The 19,828-nt window shown below is 49.2% G+C and overlaps 2 long non-coding RNA genes across 2 annotated transcripts; both read right to left on the bottom strand.

Moving 5' to 3' along the window:
- Positions 1–631: 631 nt before the first annotated feature.
- Positions 632–19,788, bottom strand: LOC113457967. The gene is made up of 4 exons (XR_003378435.1): positions 18,865–19,788; positions 14,453–14,647; positions 2,697–2,848; positions 632–2,199 (listed from the first exon to the last, which is right to left on the bottom strand). It is a non-coding gene; the product is annotated as an uncharacterized LOC113457967 (long non-coding RNA).
- On the bottom strand, positions 10,152–13,989 carry LOC113457968. Its single transcript, XR_003378436.1, has 2 exons — positions 13,805–13,989; positions 10,152–11,467 (listed from the first exon to the last, which is right to left on the bottom strand). It is a non-coding gene; the product is annotated as an uncharacterized LOC113457968 (long non-coding RNA).
- Positions 19,789–19,828: the final 40 nt, after the last annotated feature.

Raw genomic sequence — 19,828 nt, 5'->3', positions numbered from 1 at the left:
TAGTTACAGACAGTTGTGAATCACCATGTGAGTCCTGGGGATCTAACCCAGGTCCTCAGAAAGAACAGCAAGTGCTTTTAACTATTGAACCATTTCTCCAGCTGGTGGGGTTCTTGATGCTGTCTTAAAGTGGGCCAGCCGGGCAGTGGTGGCTCACGCCTTTAATCCTGGCACTCGGGAGGCAGAGACAGGCGGATCTCTGTGAGTTCGAAGCCAGCCTGATCTACAAGAGCTAGTTCCAGGTCAGGCTCCAGGGCTAAAAAAAAAAAAAACCAACTGTCCTGTCCATTAAATTGATAAAAAGAGAAAAAGTAATCAGAACAAAAGGAAGCACATACACACACAGAGAGACACACACAAAATGATGTGGGATGTCCTTTTGTTATGTGTTGCTTTTATTGATTAATGAATTAAGCTGTTTGGGTCAGTGGCTTAGAAGAGGAAAGCCAGGTGGGAAATCAGAAGAGAGAGAGAGAGAGAGAGAGAGAGAGAGAGAGAGAGAGAGAGAGAGAGAGAAGGCAAAGTTAGAGAGATGCTATGTAGCTGCCAAAGGAGATAGATGCTGGACAGACACTTACCTTAGGTAGGCCACAGCCTTGTGGCAATACATAGATTAATAGAAATGGGTTAATTCAAGATGTAAGAGCTAACAAGGAAAATGCCTGAACTATTGTCCAAACACTGTTGTAATTAATATAGTTTCTATTCAGTTTAGGGCAACCCGGAAATGAAGGAACAGTCTCTGCCTATGCACACAGACACACACACACTAGACAAAAACAGTCCCCTCTTCTGAAGTCAAAACTGATGTTTAATCAGGTGGAGAGGGTGGGAGAGATACAGGGCTGTAGTGGGCAGCCAAAGAATAGGTCTTGCGGAACCTGGTAGGTCTCTCTGAGGAAACTGTACTGGCTAGTTTTATGTCAACTTGAAACAAACCAAAGTCATCTAAGAGGGGGGATCCCCAGTTGAGAAGAAAACGCCTCCATAGACTCTGGCAACAGGCAAGCCTTTCGGCATTCTCTTAATTAGTGATTGGTGGATAGGGTCCAGATCTTTGTGGGTGGGGTCATTCCTGGGCTGGAGGTCCTGGCTTCTATAAGAAAGCGGGCAGAGCAAGGCATGAAGAGCAAGCCAGTAAGCAGCACCCGCCCATGTCCTCTGTATCAGTTCCTGCCTCCAGATCCCTGCTTTGTTTGAATGTGGGTACTGACTTCCATTGATGATGAACAATGGAAGCGTAAGTCAAATAAACCCTTTCTTCCCTGATTTGCTTTCATCATGATGTTCCATCACAGCAATAGAAACCCCAATCAGAACAGGAACCCACACACCACCCCGAATAAAGGCAAATGGAGCAACATTACACAACAGCCCACCTTTTGAGACAAGGTCTTACTCTGTATTTCTGAATGGCCAAAAAACATATGAAGATCCTCCTGCCTTTGCCTCCAGGATGCTGAGATTACAAGTAGGAGTCACTATGTGACTTGTGATTTGTATGTAGACAAACCTCTCTACTGGGGCCGTGCTGTTATTCTGCTGTGCTCTCTCCTATCGGGAACGGGGAACCAGTCACATACCTGGGCAAAAATTAAGATTAAACCGAGTGGTCCTGTCTTCAGCGCTAAAGGGCTTAATCTCTGTGCTTGACTGCATTTGTGAAGGCAGTGGTGGAGCCCAGGGCTGGTTTAGGAGGGAAGCCCACACCAACATCAGGGGGAGAGGAAGAAATAAAATTTTCCTACTCAGTCTCTGGGATCAACAGTGAGTTGAGCAGGTTTTCTGTCTCTTCTACTACAGGTCCAGGATTCTGGACTGGTGCCAAGTCAAGAAGAGGGTCCCTGTGTCACTGTACTGTGATAATGGTCCTTCCAGGAGGTGAAGAGCAAGGCGAGGGTCATCCGAAGTGCCTGGGGAAGCTGAAGTCCTCATTGCCTATTCTTCCTGGGCAGGAGCTCTGGGGCACGGGCACATTCCAAACAGGAAGGGGATGTCTCCAGAATTCTGTCCCTCTCCGAGGAATCTTTGGGTTCAACCTGGATGGGGAGGACACTTTCATTGTGTCTCATGTGGGTGGTCCGGCTCAGTCTGGTCATCTCTGGGGCAAGTCTGGGCTTCACTTGTGTAAGATTTGCCTGTGACACTTTCCTTGAGGACTTCTGTATCTGAGAAAGTTAGCATCCCCATGGGCCAGAGCTGGGAAGACAGAATTTCCACTCAGCAGTGTGATTTCTGTTCATGTTTCCCACCTCCAACCTTTGCACTGCTGCCGCCCCATCTACATTTTTCTGAATGTTTGTAGGGACTAGCTGACGTCAGGAGACCCCGGAACTGCGTAACACAGTTGATTCATCTCCCCAGGCAGTGGACATCTTGACCTGCCCCTGGAGCTTCGCTTTGTCTTCTGTAGGTCAGGTTGCTGGTTTTATTTTTTAATAAATAAAATGGAACCTGACTCACGACTCAAGAGAGGCTACAGCTTGCTCAGTACCTTCAGTGTCTCTATGGCAACAGAGCCACCCGTGAGCACCTGAAAATGGCATCATCAACAGGGACCTCACATTTCCTCCTCACCTCACAGCAGCAACCTTGGAGCCTCCACAGCTGCCTGACCCTTGAGGTGGGAGGTGCTGGATCACACCCCTCCCCCCAATCCCAAAAGCAGAAAGATGAAACTTGTCCAACCTGCCTACCTCGGAATGTCCTGGAAGGGGTTGGGGCTCAGTGATCTCTTCCGTGCCGGGATAAGCACTAAGTGGGTCTGAAGCCCACACTCTGGAGCCCCAGAGTTTATGGCTGTCATTCCTAAAGATGCATGGTGGGTAGACCCCATTGCTCCTGAGGCCTAGGATTCAAATGACATAAGAGACATAAGAGACGGTGACAATGTCGGTGATGACTGAGTACCTCCAGCAGTCAGACAGAATGTGGTGTCCTATGCATCTTGTTTCAGGTCCTCGCTGTAACTACTTACCTAGTGACAACGTAATGAGCGACTGGCTTTCAGTTCATTTAGAAACAATGCTGTGTAGTGCACATGACTTGTCAGACACTCTATCAAGCACATTAATGTTTAGTTGCTTAAATATTAAAAGCAGAAAACGTGTGGTCACCCCTGTTTTACAGAGGAGCAGACTGGGGTTAATAGAGGTGAACTAATTGCCCAAGGTCACTTATTAAGTGTGAAGTTGAGCTCCAGGCTCAGGACCGATTTGGATCTGGATCTCTGTTGTTTTGTGACTGCTGAGGGCTCAACTGGGGTCGCACTCTGGGCTCAGTAGAGAGTGCTTCCAGGACTGCCTGCTTGAAGTGTTCTCCAGGAGCCTAGACTGACATTTTTCACCCTGAAATGGCCCCGGTGGCCCTCGTCAAGGAAACCCGAGGAGACTGAATGATTCTAGTCCAGTAGCATCTGTGCTTTCAGATCTAGAGGTCTAGGCTACAGGACTGCAGTCTGAAGAGCTCGAACTCTCGAGAACATACAGTTAACTAACTCCTGAGGCTGGGAAGCATGTCTTCAACGAGACATGCTTAATTAGGGTTTAGCAGGGATGAGGCCCAAGGTGGGGCTTGATAGTGTTGGTAGAACCCGAATGAAGAGGGAATGGCACCTCCAAGACCTCTGCTGCCTCACCCTGGTGGCACTGTCTGCCAGGTCCTGTCCAGTAACTTCCCCTGCAATGGCAGAGCAGGGTGCTCATCGCTATCGGAGTGCATTCTGACCTGACAGCAGGAGGAACTCAGTCCTAAGCAGGCTGTCCAGGGTGTGGTGAAACACGGCTCTTTGGAGGCTGAGGGAGGAGGATGAGAGTTCAAAGCCGGCCCGAGGTACACGGCGAGACCCTGCCAAAGCTAAAAAAGAAAAAGAAAGAAAAAGAGAACCTGTGAGAAAAAAGGAAGGAAGAGGTGGTTTCCCGATTTCCAGGTCAAGATCTTAGGTGATAGCCCACTGTGCAGGGGACAGATTGGGATCTCTCTAGATTTCCTCCGCTGAGAAGTGTTCACCCTCTGGTAACAGTAGTAGCAATCACAAATTGTCTGTAGCCTTGACTGGCCTTGCATTCACAGAAACTCACCTGCCTGTCTCCCAAGTGCAAGGATTAAAGCTGTGCACCACCACACTTGGCAAGTTTAATTTTATTATTATTACTGTGTGTATGTGTGCATGACCTCCATATATATGTGGGTGTGCTGCAGCCTATGCATATATAAAGGTCAGAGGACAACTTTTTGGAGTTAGTTGTCTCTTTCGGTCTCAGATCGACAGGTTTACACGCCAGGCTCTTTACCTGCTGAGCCATCTTGCTGGTCCCCAATTGTGTTTTAAAATGTATATAAAAAGTAGATAGAAATGCTAAAAGCAAAAATATCAGCAGACACTATTTTCTGGCTCATCTTCTTCTGTTGATCTCTATTTTCTGGTTTTTTCAGCAACAAATGTAGACTGTGTTACTTTCTACACAAGAAAAAGTAAAACAATTCACAGTCCATGTTGTAATTGTCCTATGTTCCCCGATAATCACAGTCATACAAACACTTTATCAGCAGGGCTGGAGAGGCTCCAGGGGCAAAGTGCTGGTTACCCAAGGTGAGGACCTGAGCTCTGTCTCCATCTCCCACATAAGAAGTCAGACATGGTGGCACAGGCTGGCAATCCCGGCATTGGGAGGCAGAATCAGCCGGGTCCCTGGAGCTTGCTGGTAGACCTTAGCCTAACTGAAAAGCCACAGATTCTAGTGAGAAACTCTGTCTCAGAAAAATAATGTAGACAGCACCTGAATCTGACTTCCTGCTTCCACACACATGTGCTCATACAGTGCTCTTACACTGCCATGTGTGTACATCTTCTCATGTTGACCATGCACGTACCCTCTTCAAAAGATACATTTAAAAAACTCTAAGTTGGCCATCGCAGTGCTTGGGAAGATCATGCAGGAGAACGGAGTCTGAGGCCAGTCTCGGCTATGTAGTGAGACCCCATTTTGTTTTGTTTTGTTTTTTCTAAATAGAATTAGAACCTTGGGATTACGCCAGGAAAAATTCCTTAGAAGATGCATATTTAAGTAAATAAGGGCACAAAAAAACTGTCCTTAAATATATTGTTAAGAGGAAATAGTTTTGCAGTCATGAATACTTTTTAGAGTGTATTTACTTATTTTGTGTTTATGTGTATGTATGTATGTACGCCTGTGAGAGTTTATGTGTGTGTATGTATGTATGTATGCATGCATGCATGCTTGTGAGAGTTTATGTGTGTGTATGTATGTATGTATGCATGCATGCTTGTTAGAGTTTATGTGTGTATATGTATGTATGTATGTATGCATGCATGCATGCTTGTGAGAGTTTATGTGTGCCATGTTCATGCAGAAGCCCAAAGAGGTCAGAAAGGGGCATCAGATCCCCTGGAACTGGAGCTGTGGGCCAAATGTGCATGCTGGGAGCCAAACTCAGATCCTCTGCAAGACCCCTGTGTGTTCTAACTGCAGACACCTCCCCAGCTCCATAATTTCCTTCCTTAAGCAAAAAGAATAATATAGCATAAACATGCACTGGGGAAAACATCCTAGTGTATTTGTCGTTATAGGCTTCAAGTTTTCTGACTTTTACCCCCAATGAAACCATGGTGGTCTTAGTTTACATTAATGGGGAGGAACTCAAGTTCTTACATGTCCAGGCTTGTGCTCCATCACTCAAACCAACACCCATAACCCGCACCCCAAGCCTGCACCCCCAACCCGCACCCCAAACCCGCACCCCCAAAACCCTTTTCTTATTTATTTAGAAACATTTTCACTTAAAGAAAATTTTAACAGTACAGAAAAGCACTTCTCAAATAATAATAAAACACATATTCTAGCTGGGTGGTGGTGGCACACGCCTTTAATCCCAACATTTAGGAGGTAGAGGCAGGCAGATCTTTGTGAGTTCGAAACCAGCCTGGTCTTCAGAGTGAGTTCCAGGACAGGCTCCAAAGCTGCACAGAGAAACTGTCTTGAAAAACAAAAACAAAACAAGACCCAACAACAATAATAAAACCCCATATAGTTTCCCTCCAACATTAAAACTACTAATATTTTACTATATGTAATGACAGTTTGTATTTTAAAGAAACAATCAGATTGCATTTATGAAGGGATAGTATGATCATTGAAACTATTTCAATTAGAGAGACTGATTCATGGGGACACTCCAACACGGGTGCTCCCGACCGGGCCTGGCAAGCCATGCTTAGGAATTTTTAACTTCCATCCACCTTTAGCTAGAGGCTTGGCTCTGAGTGACTGTTTCCAGGACGGAGGCAGCCTGGGGCCAGGGCACCAGCTTAGCTTGGCAATTCAATTGGAACCTCAGTGGCAGGCTGGGAGAGGCAGGAGCAGCCAGCACTTCCCTCCTGAGGTCAGTTGGTGCCCAACTAGTGTTTACACATAGGGTGGGGCTGTGCCTCCAGCTCTAAGCCCTTTGCTCTCAGGGGAGCCTGTCCTGAGCAGGCCACAAGCAGAGAATGGTGAAACCACTGTCTCCTGCAGACCCAGAGGTCACAGTGTGGGAAGGATTCTGGGAAAGAGTACCCCCACCTCCAAAAGTAGTCAAATGGTCAGGGAAGGCTGTGACCTGGGAGGAAGAAGTTTAAAGGGGGAAGAGGAGGACTCTTTTATCAGACACCTGCCCATAGGAAGGCCACTGGACAGATGAGGACCCAGAACCTCAGAAGGACAAATGAAGGCACTTGTTCATGGCCTCCTCCAGTTGTCTCCCCAGGGGGTGGCATCTGTGATGCTGTCATTAGAGAGACAACCGCAGCAAGGCTGGGGACATTTGGAGATGGCTTTCCAGGAGGTGGGTATCTGGGGATGAGACACTCCAGGGTGTCTGTCTTTTCCTGCGTTTTCAGAGAACAAGACTTTCAGGGTCCACAACCTGCTTTCCAGGAAACTATCTCCCCAGGACTAAGAGGGGAGGAAAGCAGCAGGCTCGACCCTGGTCCCACGAGACCTACCAAGCCCAAAGCCTTTCTAATACCTGGCATGCATCCCAGAGACAGCCCCGGCCTCACTGAGGCAGAGCGGGGTGTCACCTCCTGTCTCAAATGCCAGCACCCATGAATCTTCCCTGCAAAACCTCTAGCAGAGAGTCACAGTAAGTCCTCCTGGGTAGCCTGCATTTTTTTCCTTTTTTCCTTTTTTTTTGCAGGATTTCTCTGTATAGCCTTGGCGGTCCTGGAACTTACTCTGTAAGTCTATCTGCCTCTGCCACAGGCCTGCTGGGATTAAAGGTGTGTGACCCTAGGGTGAAATTCTGTCTCTACCACCTTCAGGCTGTGTGACCCTAGGGAGGTTCCTTAATGTCCCCAAACTTGATGCCTTTGTACAACTGGGATGTGCCAGGTGGTGTGGAGACAATCAAGTGAGTCTCTGAGTTCAAGGCCAGCCTGGTCTGCAAAGTGAGTTCCAGGACAGCCAGAACTGTTACACAGAAACCTTGTAGAAAAACAAAACAAAAACCCAGCAAGCAAACAAACTGGCATGCCGCTAGAGATAGTAACGGCGGAGCATCACATCTCGTCCGTCTTGCCCGGTGACTGGAGGGTAAACATGGAAGTGTGCCAGAAGTGAAGATGTATTTTGCACTCACCAGGTGAAAAGCAACGTGAGGGAAGGGCACTTGAGGTTGGTGTCTCCCGCACGCCCCTCCTGCCTTAGTGGCCAGGAGCCACCAAGCCCCACCTTGGGGGGGGGGTTGCTGATGGAAATGAGGCAGCCGGAGAGAGAGGAGAGCGGAGGACAGACAGAGGGAGAGGAGGGCTGAGATGCCAGGGAAACTGTGCCAGTCCTTGGGGACTCACAGACCTCAAATCTTAGCACTTACACTTCGACAGCCACCTACTGGGCTCCCTCTCCGCCATCGTCCCTGCTTCCCGGATGTTCTCCTAAGTAGACTGATGCTGCCTCTCACCCTGCTCAGGCTGTTGTCATAGTTACCATCATCAGTTGTGCTCACTGGTCCCTTTGACTGTTAATTTTGTGCCGGGCAATGTGCTTAGTGCTGTCCTGAGTCACCATCATGGCGAGCTTCTCAGTAGTTTGATCAGAGCACTGAAGTACCAAGAGGCTATGTTATTTTCTGAGGTCACAACTAGGCAGCGGCCTTGCTGGGATTCTCACTAAGGCTAGGAGAATGTGAGCAGCACTAAAATCCAACAAACAGGAAGGCACCCCGGACTCTCCTATTGCCATGGTGTTCCATCGTGTGTGGAACTCCGTGGGGTCTGGCAGCCACCAGCATGACCACCTGAAGTCATGTACTGTGGTGGCCTAGTTGCAGAATGCGGGCCTAGCCGTCCTCATATGTGGTGTTTTCCTAACACTTTGTTCCATGAGGTTCTACACAGATTCAGCAGCGGCAGGAGGCAACCCCCCCAACTATCTCCTTCCAATCTGGGCCAGGCAGGGTACAGTTAGGGTACCAGAGTCCAGGTTCAATGAAAAAATGGTTGGCAAGGTGAAAGAAAGTGAAGGGATGAGGGAGGGTCGGGCGGCCTATGACCAGCTCCTCTACCCCTCAGGCTGCACACAAAGAATGGTTGTCGCCAGAGATGCCAGAGATTGGGAAATACCAGACAACTTGCCTTCCTGCTTCCATCTTCCTCTCGCACCTTCTGTGGAGTAATTCCAGTTAGAAACCGGTGGGCAAGGAGCTCTGAGGCATGAAATTTGCCTCTCAGGCAGTGAGTACAGGAATGCAGGGGAAGAATGTGACCGACATGCATGTGACTGGGACCCAGATCTCTTTATGGCTACCTCCTGTTCCCATGGCCATATCTCCTCTAGGGAAAGAAGCTCTGCCCATCCCTAGACTGTGCCTTCAGCTTCTGCCTTCCTCTGCATCTCGGCATGTAGTTCCATCTGCAGACCGGGAGCTGTTTCCAGGCTCAGCAGTGTCTGGAAGGACAGAGAAGGGTGTTCCCTGAAGCTCTCTCAGAAATGCAAGAATGCTCTTCCTAGAAGCTCTCATCTCATTTCCTTCTGTTTACTAGTCCTAACTAGCTCACTTCTGTTTACTAGTCTCAACTAGCTCACTTCTGTTTACTAGTCCTAACTAGCTCACATGCTTGGTCCTGAGCCCGTTCCTCAGAGCTGGACGGCCAGGTGTTTATAGAGTATTGGAAATTCTGCCTCTGAATACAAAAGTGCAAGCAAAACAGAAAAAGATGTCTGTCTCATGTCAGAGTTTAGATAAAAACAGTCCAAGATTGTTGGGAGGCTTGGCCATCATCTACACAAAGTTTCCCTAAAAAGTCTGAGGAGACAGATTCATTTTCTGTCTCTTCCTATTCAGGGTGAAGAACAAGGGAAGGACCCAGGAAGCAGCATGCGCTCCCTGAGAGAGCATAGTTAGAAAATACAGTCGCCTCCACTCGCTGTGAGAACTTAGACTCATGACCATGTTCAGCTGCAAGGGAAGCTGACAAATGTGGTCTTCACCAAAACAACCATCTGTTCAGTCAAAAATCCATTTTCTTCTTTTTTAAATTGAATTTTATGTGCCTTGTACCAAAGAAGGACAGAAGAGGTTGCCAATTTCCCTAGAACTGGAGTCATAGACAGTTGCAAGCTGTCACAAGGGTGCTGGAAAGTGAACCCAGGACCTCTGGAAGAGCAGCCAGTGCTCTAACCACTGAGCAGTATCTTTAGCCCCCAGTCTTTTTCTTTTTCCTAAAGATGTATTTATTTATTATGTATACAATGTTCTGTGTGCACGCCAGAAGAAGGCACCAGATCTCATTACAGATGGCTGTGAGCCACCATGTGTGTTGCTGGGAATTGAACTCTGGACCTCTGGAAGAGCAGCCAGTGCTCTTAACTTCTGAGCCATCTTTCCAACCTGCCCCTACCATGCCCCAGTTTTGTTCTTAAAGAAGGGGAGAATAGATATTTGTGGATCAAGGAAGTCTTTGTTGCATACTAATTCAAACCTGAGTTTCCCACTCAGCCCTTTGTAAGGGTTGTGAACCCAAGCTTGAGTTGTGGAAAGGGTGATTGCTATGGAGGCTCAGGGATCTGCTGGTTACAACCGCTTAACTGATATTTGAAGTTATACACCGAGCTTTTGTTTCCTAGGCTCTCTGAGGAAGCGGAAAGGAGGAATGTGCACGGGACAGTCAGTTTACTTCATTACCTGCTGATGAGACCCTGCGGGAAGGGACAGATTTAGACAGCTAATTATGGGCCCCATGACAAATGGTCACACAGCAGCAGTAGAAGGGCCCTCTGAGGCTCAGTGGAAACAGATGGGGGGGGAAGAGCAGCCCCTTTGGGAAGGGAGGAGGGCATGGAGAGTGTGTTCCAGCTGGGTCTTAAGTGGTTGGTGAGGATTTTACAGCTGCCTGTTGGGAAGGACATTGCGACAAAGAACAGAAAACTGGAGGTGTGGGCTCTCAGCATGTGACCATGGTCTTGTGCAGCAGCAAGCTAGAGGCCTGTGGGATAGGTGAGGAAGAGCATCTGAAAGTCCCAGGAAGAAGACAAGCTGTGTGGCAGGACTTTGGCAGTCAAGAGGGCCAAGATGGCGAGCTGTGATCAGATTCACGTCTTTCTCTGAGGGGAGGACTGGAGAATGACTCGTGAGGAAGCTATTCCGTGAGTCTGAGTGAGCAGGAAGACAGCCGACATCATACCAGGGGTTTGGTGGGAGTGGAGGCTGCTAGACTGGCAGCTTGCATTCTGTCCCGGGGTAGAATGACACAGCTTGGTAACCAGTTGACTGGAAAGGGTTGACTAAGGACGAGGGGGTGGTGGTTGAAAGATGGTTAAATATGATCCGGAGTTTAAATGCCTGTGCTAGGGACACAGAAGAGGAGCACAGGAAATGCAAGTTTGAGGGATGAGAGGAGAAGATGCCTTCCCACTGCCCAAGCCCAGTCCGTGCGACTTTTCTGGGTTCCTTAAGTGTACAGAGTCTCTCAAGACATCTGAACACTGTCTCTGTTCTGCAGACCCTTTTCCCCCCCGATCTCCAGATGGCTAAGTCCCCGTTTTCTCCAAGAGGCTCGTTTGATTCCCACAATCTGGGTCAGGACTCTTTTCTGGATTCTTGTCTTTCTTTTCCTTATGTCTCACTGAAGACGCAGTTGTCCCAGAAAGCCTGTCATTCCCCGGAGGGCAGCACCCATGTCTACCTTGTCTTCTGCTCTAGTAGCACAAAGAAGGGTTTGGGATATCCGCAGCTGCACCTGGAAATAAGAGTTCACTAATAGTTAAGATCCAGGCGCACCAGATGACTGGTGTTGAACCGGTGGCACACTAGCCATCTTTGGCTGTCATGACTGAATGTGTGCATACTACTTGGCGCGTCGAGGGAGGAGTGACCAGGGTGCTGCTGAACTTCCTTCCAGGCCAGGGCAGTTCCCCACAAAGAGTTGTCCAACCCAACATGTCAATGGTGTTGAAGCTGAGAAGCCTGGCTGGAGAGACAGACAAGTCAGTTGACACAGTCAAGTTCCAGTGTGGCCCAAGTGAGTAAGAGCAGCAGCATAGAGGCTGTCACAAGAAATGCGGACTTGTGATGTGTAGCCAGGAACCACCTTGGATTGAGCCTCAGTCAAAGGGCCCACCTTGGGCGGTTTCCCCTTAGCTGAACTCTAGGCCCTCAGCCCAGCCGGCCCCGCGCTGCGCTTGCCTCTCTCTGACTCACCCCTTTTGGATTTCTCCCACTCTTTAGTGGAAGGGTACCACTTTCTTCCCACCCCATCTGCTCGCTGATTATTTTCAGCTTGGCTTGCCAAGGTCCAACACTGCAATTACTCACCAACCTCAATGGCTCCTTCTGAAAATAACATTTGGGTGGAAGGAAACCTCCGTCTGGTGGGCTGGATTTTATATGAAATGGTTAAAGCCTGGGTGTGGGTACGGGGTGGGGAAGAGGACAAGGGAGTGGCTCGGTGGTACAATTAAGAGAAGACTCTGGAAGAAAAAAAGGGAAGAGAGGGAAGAAAACAGACCTCCTGGACAGGGGTCCTGCCTCCTCTTCCAGAAGCTGCATGCCAAATCTTCTTGCATGCTTCTAATTGAAGGGTCTGTTTGCTGTAATAACTTATTCCCTCCCCTGATCTCTGAGGCCTGGGAAATTCATGTCTGCCTGGGGCCAGAAGACTTAAGTCTATGGGCATACCAATCTTTATCCAAGCTAGTGACCAAATTTTCCGACCCCAAAATAGGAGACACATGGTTGACATACGATTTTTGGTCTCTTTCCAGGAGAGAATGGCATTCTGGGATATGTAGTTTCCTGACTGGTAAGTGGAATTTCTGGGTGATTACATGGCCAGAAAGGAGAGTAGAGAAGTGCTGGAAGAACTTTCTGTGCAGGTATAAGGACCAGAGTTTGGCTATCCAACACCAGTAAAAGTCTGGGTGCAGTGGAAGGCATTTTTTTTTCGAGACAGGGTTTCTCTGTAGCTTTGGAGCCTGTCCTGGAACTCCCTTTGTAGACCAGGCTGGTCTCGAACTCACAGAGATCCGCCTGCCTCTGCCTCCCGAGTGCTGGGATTAAAGGCATGCGCCACCACCACCAGGCAGTGGAAGGCATTTTTGACACAAGATCTAGGTGGTAGATCCTGGCGGCTTGCTGGTCAGCCGCTCTAGTCAAAATGGCAAGCTCCTGATTCATTTGAGACCCCAAGTCAAAGAAAGAAAGGAAGGAAGAAAGAAAGACGGAAAGAAGGGAGAAAGGGAAGGAAGGAGAGAGGGAGGGAGGGAGGAAGAGAGAAAAAAGTGGAGAACGATTAAGCAACTGAGGCAGACACCTAATGCTAATCTCTGGCTTCCACATTCACAACCAGGTACACACAGCATTGCACGTGCATGCACATTCACAGGATTCTTGGGGGGGAAATTATAGATTTATGAGGTACTTTGGCTCAGAGAGGAAAATGAAGAATTATTTGTAGGGTTAAGGTGGAGAAGGTATTTGTACGGATGAGGTAGAGGCAATATTTGTAGGGATGAGGTGGAGGGGGTATTTGTAGGGATGAGGTGGAGGGGGTATTTGTAGGGATGAGGTGGAGGGGATATTTGTAGGGGTGAGGTGAGGGGTATTTGTAGGCATGAGGTGGAGAGGGTATTTATAGGGATGAGGTGAGGGGGTATTTGTAGGGATGAAGTAGAGGGGATATTTGTAGGGATGAGGTGGAAGGGGTATTTGTAGGGATGAGGTGGGGGTATTTGTAGGGGTGAGGTGGGGGTATTTGTAGGGGTGAGGTGGAAGGGGTATTGTAGGGATGAGGTGGAGGGGGTATTTGTAGGAGTGGGAAGCCCCTAAGGAATTTCAAAGGAGGCAGAGGCGGGGGAGAAGGCTGTGTGAAGTGAATTTTGGAAAAAAAGGTGGGAATAGCTCTACATATCTGTTAAAAGCTTATTTTTGAAGTTTAATTCCAGGCATTCTAAATCCCTGGGTGGACTTCCCATGGCAGCTTAGCATCGCTGGCCCTCCATCTCCTCATTTGCTTAGGTGGGTAGGGAAGGGCTGAGGGGATGAGCGGCAGATGCTGCAGGAGAGCCACGGGGGGGGGGCGGGGGGCGAGAGCGCCAGAGAACTGGGCCTGAGTGCGCCTACCAAGCCCACTGGTTTTCTGAAGCCATAATACCTGGGGAAGGAACCTCAGACGGGCCAGAGGGTCCTTCTGTGTTCTCTGGGGTGTTTCCATCCTTCTGGGACCGGGAAGGAAGGGCCTTCCTCTATTCAGGCCTCACTGTGCTCCCTGGTTCTGAGAGACAGAGAGACAGGCACTGCTGAAACCCACCTCTCTTTAGAAGAAAGGAAGCCCGTTGCAGAAGAGTCTTCTAGGCTGGGAAATGAGGATCGAATTGGTCACACCCAAAGTGTGGGAGGAACACTGGATCGTGGAGGCCCACGTCTCGAATCCCAGCTCTCAGGAAACAGAGGGGGGGGCATCTCTGTGAGTTCAAGGCCAGCCTTATCTGCAGAGTAAGTTCCAGGATGGCTGGGGGCTAGACAAAGAAACCCTGTCTCAAAAACATCAAAGCGAAACAAAACAACAGCAACAAAAGTGGACACTATTACTGGGGCTGAAGAGGAGTTCAGAGCACTGGCTGATCTTCAGAGGACCCAGGTTCAATTCCCAGCACTCACAGAGCAGTTCGCAATCATCGGCAGCTCTTGTTCTAGGGAGTAAGAGGCCATCTTTCGCACACAAGTGGCGCACAGACGAACGTACAGACAAAGCATTCATATACATAAAATAAAAACAAAACTGCTTGGAGATACTATGGAGTAGATTAAGCAATCTTTAAAAAGAAGGAAAAAAGCTGTTGTTATGGCCATTCTGCAGTTAAGGTAAAGCTAGTATAGAGCCCTAGTTGAGGTGAGCCTCCTCCCTCCTGTGCCTGTATCTCCCCGGCACCCCAGAGGCCTTCATCCAGACCCTAACCTTTGAACTTAGCTTGGAAAGATAGGTGGGATTTGGAGAAATCCTTGGGTCGTTCCTCTATTGAAGGGAAATGCTGGAATCAGGCTAATGGAGTTTGACTCCTGGTTCTGTGATCTCAAGCAAATTGCTTAACTTCTCTGGGCCTTCCTTTTCTTCTCCGTAAAGATGTCGAGAACCACCTCTTCCTAGGGTGTCCTGAGGCAAGAGAATGTGTACAGTGCTTAGCATAGTCCTGGAAACGTTGACCAGCCCTTAGTACAACGGTTATTATTACCTCCAGACACCCCCAGTGTGGTAGGTAAGCCGATATTAGCTAATACAAAACCATTTTTTTTTATTTGAATAGTTCTTAGTTTATTTTCAGGCTGTGGCTTCTCTAATGTTATCACTTAGGGCAAGAATACATAAAAAAGGGAATCCATTTAAAGTTAATTTAGAGAAACAGGATATGGGAGACAATCATGATATCTGCAGTTTTTGTTAATATATTGACGTGACATGTTTCCTCCCACAAATAAAACGCTCAAGATGGGCGGTACAGCATCAGATATCCGGAGACTCGGAAGGAGGCCGACTCAAAACCCAGCTTTTCTCTCCAGGCACATTTGGGGCGATCTTGGCCTCTGATTTTTTTTGGATCACTGGGTCAGTCAGCCAATGCCTCGGGAGAAGTCTAATTCAGCCCAGATCGCAGGCGCAAACTGCCAAAGGTCTCCTCGCCTCTGGCTCCGCCCCCGTCCCCGCCCGGCACATCTGGAGAAAAGCTTCCCGCCGCGGGGGCGGGGCAGAGTGCACCCTGCGCATGCGCGTCGGCCGGCCTAGTGTGCCGCACTCGGGCCTCCACTCCCAGAACCGCGTTGCAAACTGTTGCATCAGACAGCAAGCAGCGCCCCACGCCGCCAAGGTTTCTAGGAAGATAGCGAGGTTTTGAGCTCCTCCTCGGTGGCTTAGGCGCTTTGGCTGCCCCTCCCTGTGTATACACGCCGGCCACAGAAGCCTCTGAAATCTCAACTTGCGAGACAGGATGATATCCGAGGGACACTTGCTCCCCCCCACCCAGGGCCGGCCGCAGGCAGGCAGAACCAACTGAACTATATTGGGTTTACCTTCTTAACGGCAAGGACTCTGAAGGAAAGAGCAGGTTTTGATTTCTCTTTCCGAGTACAAGAATGCCCCTGAGGAATTTCACACACTGAAAGTGCAAAACTCATTTCCCCAGATTAAGCGCCGCAGACGGTTCCCCAAAGGGCTTGGCAAGCTCCCAGCAGAATGTGCTGGGAGAGTTTCCAGCTGGGCAGAGTTGGAAACTGGAACGTGCAGACGACCCTGAGCTAGGAAGAAGATCCCCGGTCACTCAGAACGTCTCTGTAGGAAGACAGTCCTTCTAAGATGTCTACCTTTGGCTCATCGCAGGCCCCTGTGTGATGGAGATTTGGGACCTCAGACAGAGAATGCAGAACCGTACACTCACGCATAGGCGGCGCCTATATAGTTTCTTTGGCTCCAACGACTCGAACGCGCCTGACTGCAGAAAATTTCGCCCCCCACTCTTACAGGTTCTGGTCCTGCTGCCTTCCTCAGAGGAAATGATGCTGCATCTAGAAGGCTTGGGGAAGTCTTGTAATGTTAACAACATTAAGGGGCCTGGGGATGTGGCTCAGTAGGTGAGCTCTTGCCCGGCTTGCACTTCGCTGGCTGCCAATCCCACCACACAGTGAGAGCACCAGTTAGGAATCCACCCCTTTTCAGGGACGGTTTGAATCTTACCTCCAATTCTTTTCATTTTAAAAAATAGGTCAAGGCCAAGATCATTAAGTGTTAATAGATTTTCCAGAAAAAAAAAAAAGTCAACTGACATTTTACCTTAAGTATTCTTTCTGTCTTTTTTAGGGTGTGGACGGTGAAAGTCTATTTTGATTGAATAATCGTGAGAGCTAACAGAAGCTCAGTGTTCTTCCTTCCCCTGATGATTGTGACTCACTTAATTCCAAGATGCAATTTTAAAAATGACTGAAAGCCAGGTAAGCTCTACCCACTGTGTCCCAACAGTCGCTGCGGTTTAAACAGCATTTTCCTGTCAGCTGTGGAATCCTATGGCAGTTTGGGATTTTCATTGTAATATACACGCTTCATAAATATGGCCCGATCTGCTTCACTCTGAGTAGCTGCACTCTTATGAGCCAAAGGAATGAGAATCACAAGCCAGCAGGAGAGGCAGGCAGGAAAGTTGGAGTCATGAGCCTTGAACTCCTGGTGGGATCTTTGCTACAGCCCCAGGGTCAGTATGTTGCAGGCCGTCTTTACACATCCCTGGAGTGAGTGATCCAAAAAAAGGAAACACTGTACCCAGAAGGACAAAGAATTTGCAGGAGGCAGCTGAGGACAGTCTGAGACCTCTTGTGTTGGGTGAAGAGAGCTAACTCTTTTGGCTTAAAGACAGTGCAACAGAGACAGCAACTAAGTGACAAATCTCACCAGCTCCTGTCTGGAAAAGCCACCAGCTGGTCATTCTACATAACCACACCTAGTGATGTGATCCTTGGTAGTCTCTCACCTGGACTGAGTTTCCAAAACAAACTTCTGGAAAAGTTAGGGGCCTGAGTTACAGATCCACGGGGCAGGAAAAAATCCCCCTGAAGACTGGATCTCTCACCCAATGGCCAGAGATGTGGCCTATTAGAGAAGGATGATTCAGTCTCTTCAAAGGAGCAACTCTCAGCAGTAGCCCAAACCCAGACAAAGCTCCTGTTCTAAAAGCCATGATTGAAATTCCTCGTGGAAAGTCTGTCTTTGAGACACTCAAGACACCTCATTTAATTCCCATTTCCTTTTAAAGTCAGGCCCCTCCTTCCTGAGAACCATATTTAAAGTCGCTAGCTGGCTTTCCTTCTGTTTTTGCTATTTGTGTGCCAGCTTCAAGGGTGGGGAGAGCCACGTTAATTTAAAAATATAGCACAAATAGCAAAAGGAGACTCGATTTAAAGTAAAAACCACAAAAAGGGTTTTCCCCTTCCCTTCTGTGTTTTTCAGACTTTCCTCAGAGCCCAGACACAGCAAGTGAACGGGCCCCGCTGGATGCTATTCCAAACAAAAGCAAAAAGCCCTCAGTGTCTGTCACGGCTCCTCTAGATTTTATTTTTCTGTTTTAGAGATTAGTCCCAAAGAGGGCTCCAGAAAGGTGGCCAACCTCCATTCCTGGTAAGGTCGTTCCAAGCACCCTAGATTTAGGATTATAACCTACCCTTGGCTCAGTGGTGTGCACCTGTGCATTTTGGGTCTTGGAAATGTGGCTTTAAGGGTAGAGTTCCTAGATTAAACCGTGATCTCATTATTTATTAATTTTCTGATTTACATCAAATGGGAATCATGATTCACGATGTTCAGGTCTAAAAAGGACCTGGAGCAAAAGGTGGCTATTATGAAAACAGACTGTTCATCGGTTGGCTGCCTCTTTAGTTTTCATCTTCCGTTTTGGAATGGAAAGAAAATTTGTTATCTATTTCAAGTGGAGGATCCACCTCCATTTTAAATCACTCATAGGCTCACTAGAAGGGGAGGCCAGACTGAGCTGAATTTGCCTTTTAACTATATGGAAGCCCCATCCTTGCCCCTTAACAGAACAAGAGCGAACAGGTTGGGACTTGAGAAGCCTTGAAGGGACGGCAGTTGCTCAGTCTAAAGAAGCAGGTCTAAGATATTGGAGGCTTAGGTGGGGAATCACCTGAAGAAGGAAAGCCGCGGCAAGGTGTCTGTAGGCAGAGTTTACGCTCTTGAAAACTCCTTGCACGTGCGGCAGCGCCCTCTGCCGGCAGCAGGGGGACAAATCTGGAGCCTGGCCCCGCGGCTGGTCAAATGGGACTCAGGATCCCTTCTGCTGCCTCCGCCCCCGCTCCGTCCCTTCTCGTGATCGCGCAGCCTGATCTGGGACTGAATTCCAGAAGAGGCGTCCTCATCCTACGCCTGAAGGCTGAGCAAGGACGCCGCTCCAAAACACCCGGTTCATCAGCAGAGCGGAGGCTGCAGGAACCTACCCAAACCCACCTGGGGCTGCTTTTGCCTCCCGGAAACCTGGGCGGAAGCCTGCGGGGCTGTCGGAGGTGGTTTGGAAGTGGCATCGCCTATGGCCAAGACCGAGGGTTCTGCGGACAGAAAGGAGCCCTGGGGTCGCTTTCTGCCTCATCCAGCTAGGTGACCTTGGGCAAGGTACTTAAATTTCCACGTGCCTTGTTTTCCTCCTCTTTAAGATGGAGAGAACGCTCCCGACCTTAACGGGTTGGTTTGAGATTTACACGAGATCAGACAGTCTAGGTTGGTATTCTGGCATTGACACCAGCTAGCTACGTGCCCTGGGGCAGGTTACTTAATCTCTCTGCCCTGGTTTCCTGCAAAGTTGGGATCATAATGGTACTTACCTCTGAGGGTTGTTGCCTGCAAAGCGCTCAACACTGCCTTGGCAGAGTAAGCGCTCAATAAACCGTGGCTGTTATGGCTGTTGTCGTCATTATTGTCCTTAAGAGCGTTGAGCACAGGAGCTCTAGCTGGTTGGTTATTATTAGTCTGTTTCTCGGGTTTGGCTATTTCTTTCCCGGCATTGTTAAAAAAAACCTTAATTATTCTTGTTCTATACATAAACTATTAGCTCGCGTCCTTATCAGTAGCTGAACTAAGAGCCTTCCCGAGTTAGCAAAATCTAGGTTCCCTGGGAGGAGGGCCAAGGATGCGGCAGCAGGCTTCAAGGACTCGGACCTGCTGGGAGGAAGCCCGCGCCAGGTTAGCGCTCAGCCGCGGTGACGTCGCCAGGCCCTCGGCCCAGGGCCCCGGAGGCGCGGCCTGCGTTCGCCAGGCGCCTGTGGTGGTGGGGATGGCCAGGTGGTACCCCGAGCCGAACTCCAGCTGCTCTGGTGCCCTACTCTCCGAGGTGGCAGGGAAGAAACTGCTTGGGTCAGCAGCCTCGCGCCTGCCACTGCGGGGCGCACCCGGGGCTCCAACTACAATCTCACCGGGAGGCTGGAGGTGACAACCTCTGCTAGGGTGTCCAGGCCCCGCCCAGGCTGACACACCGCTAGCTTCCTGGAGGCTGCTCTGCATCCTCTTGATCCTCCCTATCCTGGTCCTCCATCCTCCTGAAACCCATTCCTCATCATCCCACAGGACCCCAGTTCAGTTTCAGCTTCCTCTGCTCTCCTTGTGACCGACTCCTCCTCGGTCTCTGGCACCTCCCATTCGCCCGCAGCGCCGGGAGCACGCCCCGCAGGTCCACTTAGCTTGCCGTGCACGCATCTTCAACTCGCCGCGTCTTGTCCCCGTTAGTCTCCATCACAGTGAAGGTGACACCACCCACTCGATCTCTCGAAATGGGTCCTGGCTATGTCGTTC

The sequence above is a fragment of the Microtus ochrogaster genome, assembly GCF_000317375.1.
Source record: "Microtus ochrogaster isolate Prairie Vole_2 chromosome 14 unlocalized genomic scaffold, MicOch1.0 chr14_random_1, whole genome shotgun sequence".
NCBI classification, from domain to species: domain Eukaryota; kingdom Metazoa; phylum Chordata; class Mammalia; order Rodentia; family Cricetidae; genus Microtus; species Microtus ochrogaster.
The sequence above is the reverse complement of the archived record's forward strand: the minus strand, read 5'-3'. Positions and strand labels throughout refer to the sequence as shown.